The 6,211-nt window shown below is 39.7% G+C and overlaps 1 long non-coding RNA gene across 2 annotated transcripts; it reads left to right on the plus strand.

Annotated features, from left to right (window-relative positions):
• Positions 1-536: 536 nt before the first annotated feature.
• LOC307151933 lies at positions 537-1,567 on the plus strand. Of its 2 annotated transcripts, XR_013819950.1 has the most exons (4): positions 537-643; positions 854-975; positions 1,074-1,143; positions 1,242-1,567. It is a non-coding gene; the product is annotated as an uncharacterized lncRNA (long non-coding RNA). The 2 variants fall into 2 exon arrangements; XR_013819951.1 differs by having other exon boundaries at positions 542-643; positions 854-1,143.
• Positions 1,568-6,211: the final 4,644 nt, after the last annotated feature.

Below are 6,211 nucleotides of genomic sequence, written 5' to 3' on the forward strand. Positions count from 1 at the left end.
TGTGGCTGGTGGATTTACTGACCCTTCTAGAAAGTGCATTAATTTGGCTTTGTCTGTTTTTACAATCGAGCCATCAACGTTTGCAATTGCTGCAGGCAAGGGCCCCAGACTATAGACCAGCATTTCCCCTATGTCTATCTTCCTCACTGTTCCAACCACAATAAGCCTTGCGAAGAGATCTCTATCTGCTTTGAGGGCTATCTCTCGGCCTTTCACTTTGGTGACACTGGAGGTAGCTGTGTCCTTAAATGTCTTGAGTTTCATTTTTTTCAATGGTGCATGAAATTCAACCTTATCTGTGTTGAGACGTTGCTGAAAGAATTCAACAAATGCCTTCTCACCTATTTCCTTTGCATTCAGCAGATCTGCAGAGATGGCTTCTGATGCTACCTGACCTGATGTAACATGGTAAAGATGTTCTTTTTCCAGTGTTTGGTCAAATGGGTTCATCATGTGATGTATGGTTGACAGAATGCTCTGAACATCTTTTTCATCCTGTTCCTTTCTTTTCTCATCCAATTCTGTTCTCTGTCTAGTTGATGTGTTCTGCCCAGCCATGTCCTTGACCTCCATTGTGATGGCTGCTCTCTCGTGCTGTGTCAGTGTCCACCTGTGGATTGCACCTTTGTTCAACGAAAAACCTGTAAGCCCACCTTTGGTCTTTGAGTCCCTGTTTGCTGTCTGTTCTATTACCTGGTCACATGCAGTGCCTGTAAAGGCATATGCCTGCTGCCTCTGTGCCACAAAGTCACCTGATTGGACCTGTGTGTAGATTCTTGGATGAGTTTCCTTTAGAATGTTCATCTCCTGCCAGTATGCTGATAGGTATCTACTGTAATTGATTCTGTCGTAGGAAAAGAACCACGGCAGCATGAACCGAATGCTGGAAAGATGCAGACCCCAGTTTGCCTCTCGTGTGGCCCTGATGAATGATAGCAGATCCTCTACCATTTCAATGTAGGAACTCCAAAACTGGTATGTCTTGCTTTCTTGTTGTTTGTTGAATTTGTCATAGCCTTCAAGGATTGTGTTGAACACCTGTGATTCAATAATTACTTGACATTTTTCTTCAGGAAATGCACTTTGGAGGTCAGCAGCAACTTTTAAAGCAGCTTCACGGCAGTCTTGAGAAAGGGTTTCAAGGTAGGCTTGCCAGCGTAACCTGTGTAGTGCCTCACACATCAACTTGTGGCTTCGGATGCTTCTGTTATATTGGTGACCTGTTATAACTCCTCCAACAGACCCAGCAGCAATAACATCAGCCTCAATCAGAATGTCTTGTAAGCCAGCATCTCCAAATCGCTTGCCAATACAGGACAGGAAAGCCATACATGTGTGAAACTCCCCCATTCTAATTGTAAGTCTTTCCTTGTATGTTTCACTTTTCCACCGTATCTCCTGAGCTTTGGCATAGATGGCTTGGTCAAAGACTAGAACTATCTCTTGAAGTTGGAGTCTGTCTGCAATTTCTGTTGATCTTTTAAGGATGGTTTTTACAGTTCCCAATTCTGTAGGACTTGCATCAATCACTGGAAGGTACCCAATGTTGGTTGGTGGTGGAATTGGATCTCCACAGATTACGGTGTTAAAACCAGTCCAGGAAGGAAGGACTTTGCCATGGACTGCAGTCTTCATCAGGAAGTAGGCACCATCTAATTTTTGTGTTGATTTCCTGGTAAGGATGTGGGTGTCTCGATTTAGTTCCACTTCTTTTCCAAAGTGTTCTGGGCCTGTTCTCTTCCCTCTGATGTATGTCTCAAGGTTAGTAGAGGGTGGATCAAGAGACCTCTTTCTTGTTTTCTGTAAACACTGATGGTCAGGGGTAGGTTCGTTACATGGAATCATTTTTTGAATTATAATGCCATTTGTATTGTGTGTAGTCCCTTTACCAGACAATGTTTCCTCTCCAAAATCATTATTGTCCCAAACTAGAGTTGCTTGCAACTGTACTTGCATGTTTTGGGGGATGTAAGTGTCACCTCGTAGTATTTGTAGCTGTGCTAAAGCTGTGTCATGTTCAAGTACCTGCGAGTTAGAGGAACAGTGCCCAAGACCATTCAATAAGCCTATCAGCTGAGCTGATCCTGTCATGTGTCTAACAGCCATGGCTAATGCACAATGTTTGGGCATAAGCCATCTCCCTTTCATTGTTAGCTTAATAACATCCTGGCCAATTGACACAATCTTCTCAGCCTCCTCTTCACTAACATTCACTCTTTCATTGTCAGTAGAGGGATCTGTTGTCATCGCTGTAGTCCATGCAATGAAATTGAAAAGCTTATCTGGGACCAGATTTGATGCAGCTGACATCGTAAGTTGCTGTGCTGTTGGTGGCCATGTGAGTTTGGGTGTTGCCTTACACTTTTCAACTATGGCATCTTTCAGTGTCATGGCTGCATGGAACAAGAGGCGGCTCTCATTTGTGTCATCTGTTTCAATTCTTCTTGTGCTCTCTTCATCTGATGATGAGGATGAAGATGCTGATGACAAAGATGATCCAGCTGTGGCAACTTCATCTTGGACCATTTCGTGTGGTGTCAAATCCTCAACATAGACAAAGTCATGCCTTGATAGTTTTTGAAACTTTAGAAAAGGATATGACTTTTTTAGTCTCGTTTTTAAGGAACCAGATTTGTAGGAGGAGATGTCAATTCCTTCTGTTTCAAGGACACATTTCTTGAACAGTGCATTCAACTTTGATAACTTTAGCACCTTCCGCTTTCTTAGCAAACTTTCCTCCACCACTGTTGTACAGAAATGCTTGTATCCAGTCTGAAACTGGTTGTTTCCTGTGCAGTCATGTTCATCTGTTTTGTACAGAAATACAGTGTAGTTTCTGTAGCATCTGAAATGATACATTGCTTCTGAGGCAACAAGGTCCATTCCACGTATTTGTAACAGAAGATTTTCATCCCTGCGTGACTCCGCTGCAAGAAGCAGCTTACCAGCTGTCAGTGTTTCACATTTCTGAAGATTCTTCTTTACCCTCTTCCGGTTATATTTCTGGGTGAAATATTTATCTCTTCTGCATATTATGCACTGCCTTGGAAGGAGATGTGGTGCTCTTTTTAGATGACCCGGAACCTCTGTTGTGGTTGAGCGGAGAACTCTAACCTCTGTTGGCGTATTTGTGGTGTAGGCTTCTTCATCTAATATATTGTAATGGAAAAGATAAGGGAAAAATAAAAAATGTGATGACTGCATGGATTGTAGTAGTAATGCTTTCATCTTTATAGTTTTACAACCTATTAGACTGTGAACCAATAATTTTACTACACTGTTTACAACTCTGCTAATCTGTTTCCCCAGGTTTTCCCAGATCCTCAGCCCTGCTGCGAGACATCTTCTTGACCTGATCTAAGCCCTGATACATCTATTCTGATGAAACAATGAAAATGTCCTTTGTTTTTCACAGTTCATCATAAAACTCTTTTAATGTTTTGCTCATCTGATTGGTGGAGCACATTTTCAGTCGCTGTGTATATAGTAGCCTTTTATAAGAATAAATATATAAGTAACTTAACATGTATGTATGGAATAATTGATGACAGAACGTTGAATTATTAGAATTTTTTTTTTTACTGCTGAGCCCTAATGGTATGCTTTTATTATTCATATTGACGCAAGGTGTGATTACTGTATGCATTTTAATCTGGGCTCATCCAGTTACTCTTACTTTTTTTTTTTTTTTTTAAGTGCCTAATAAATGTAAATCCTCATTTATTAGACCATGAACCAATAATTTTACTACACTGTTTACAACTCTGCTAATCTGTTTCCCCAGATCCTCAGCCCTGCTGTGAGACATCTTGACCTGATCTAAGCCCTGATACATCTATTCTGATGAAACAATGAAAATGTCCTTTGTTTTTCACAGTTCATCATAAAACTCTTTTAATGTTTTGCTCATCTGATTGGTGGAGCACATTTTCAGTCGCTATATGTTAAAAAATGTGTCCACTAGATGTCGCTGTCTATAGTAGCCTTTTATAAGAATAAATATATAATAATTAACTTAATATATTTTTCACTATTTCTGAGATGTAAATATCAATCATTTGTTTGGGGTTAAAGGGGATTCTAAGCATTTACACCATGATTAATCCAAACGTATGAGGTCAAACAACTACACTTAGGCTAACCACTAACTTATAAAGCTGCTTTACAAACCTTCAGCTTCCTGTACTGTCTTTTCTTTCTTCTTGTTGGCTCTCTCAATATTTCTTTTGTTAGCATACTGCATGTAGCATTCTCTATGGTAGCCAACATGAATTGGTACATCTGGAATGTGGCCTTCTGTGATTTTATATTTTTCCACAGCTTTTTGGGCGATTTGGCTTTCTTTTGTATTTAAATTCACCCACTCTAAAGAACATTGTACAAACTTGATCCAACTTGTTACTGAAAAGGGTATGATGTTTGTTGATGAACAGCTAGTAACATGCACACAACACTCCATTATCCAAGATAAATCGTGTCAAATTTATGTTAGATATATAAATATAACGTTAGATCTACAATATAAATTATTGCTAAGTCACTCCCGCCCATTTCGGGGTCCTAGTCTGGCCGTCTGCGATTGGTTAGAATTTTTAATGACGTTAAAAACTCCAATCCGATTGGTTCAGCTACTAGAGCTGTCCCGCGATTTGCCTAAGATGATTGACAATCAAAACATACGTTTGTGAAAATATATGATCAAACCAGAATTGCCAACAAATTTTATTTGACTACATATAATTACTTAACATCGTACATAAAAGAAGCGTATACTCTATCGATGGAGATCGATCAACAACACGAAAAACGTGCTCGGCCCACCGTCTATCAGTGTTTCGACGTGACTCCTTTTTTTTTCAACAATTGTTTTCAACAGACTAAAATGTCTGTTTTAAATTAAACTTGCGCTGGCATATCTTAAAATATGTCACTGTCGTTGTTTTGTCTCGTGATGCACATCAGCAATGTTTTTTTTTTTAAGGCACGTTTATAAAAGCTACTTAAATGTCCTAATTTAACCACTGCCTAATCGTGGCCTAATCTAAACCCCTGTCTGTGAAACCAGGCCTAGAAGTCCTCTTATATCAGGAGTAATCTCTTAGAGATCTTTCACAACATCTAAAGCACATTAGATCCTCACAGTGCGTCTGTATGCCCAATTACCGGGAATGTTGTCAAGTTTGAAGATGACTGAGGTCTACTAAAACTGTTTCACACACGTCAGTTTCTCTGTGGTTTTCATGATGAATGCCGGATGAAGTCTTTACACCCTTCTGTCACTCTTAATGTATATGTTTATATTAATATACGGATGTGTCATCTGCCTTCTGTGTTTCTCTGCTTATCTTTCACACATATCTCATCACTCTCCGCCCTGTTAACAGTGCAGATCTGGGTGGAACCAGAATAAGGAAGAAGAAACGTGAGAAAGACTGACGGAGGATCAGTGCACTTCTAATGATAGTGACTTACATCACATTCAAGGAACACATTTGATCAGTTCTTGCTTTCACTGGATCGGGATCGGATCTGGTTTTTCTCTGGATATCTGAGACTGAAGTCAATCTGGAATGAAGGCTGTCATCATCATCTTCATCTTCATCACCCTCTGCCTGATCTCAGGTCAGTTCTTCACTGCTCAGTCTGGGTCAAATAATATATTACCCAGATTGATGATATATAATAACCCAGAGCAAATGAACTTGTGTTTGGCAGGTCAAGTACTTTGTGTCAGAGTGTTTGGATGCACTGGAGGGAGTTTAATGTTCAAGTGCATGATCTCAAACCAGAGAGAGACAGATGAACAACATGAAGTGAAGTATTTCTGCAGAGACAGGAGCTGTAAGATGGGCATCAGTGCTGATGTTCAGAGGCGATGGGTTTATAACGGGAGATTCGCTCTGTATGATGATGAAAACAGCAGATTCTTCACAGTGTTCATCAGGAACCTCAGCAGAGAGGATAATGGGGATTATACATGTGGAAACAATCAGACATGGAGTCATTATGTTACGTTAGTGGAGAAGAAAGGTACGTGTGACACTTTATAACTTCCTACAGCAATTATTTATTATAGTACTATTAAAGGTGCAGTACGGAAGATTTTGAGTAAAAATTAACAAAAATGAATTACTGAAAAAAAAATCAAAACAGTTTCCATGCCTTACAAAACGGTCAGATTATAATAATAATCCATAGTTTGAACTGTCAG

The sequence above is a fragment of the Squalius cephalus genome (genome assembly GCF_949319135.1).
Source record: "Squalius cephalus genome assembly, chromosome: 2".
In the NCBI taxonomy this organism is placed as follows: Eukaryota; Metazoa; Chordata; class Actinopteri; order Cypriniformes; family Leuciscidae; genus Squalius; species Squalius cephalus.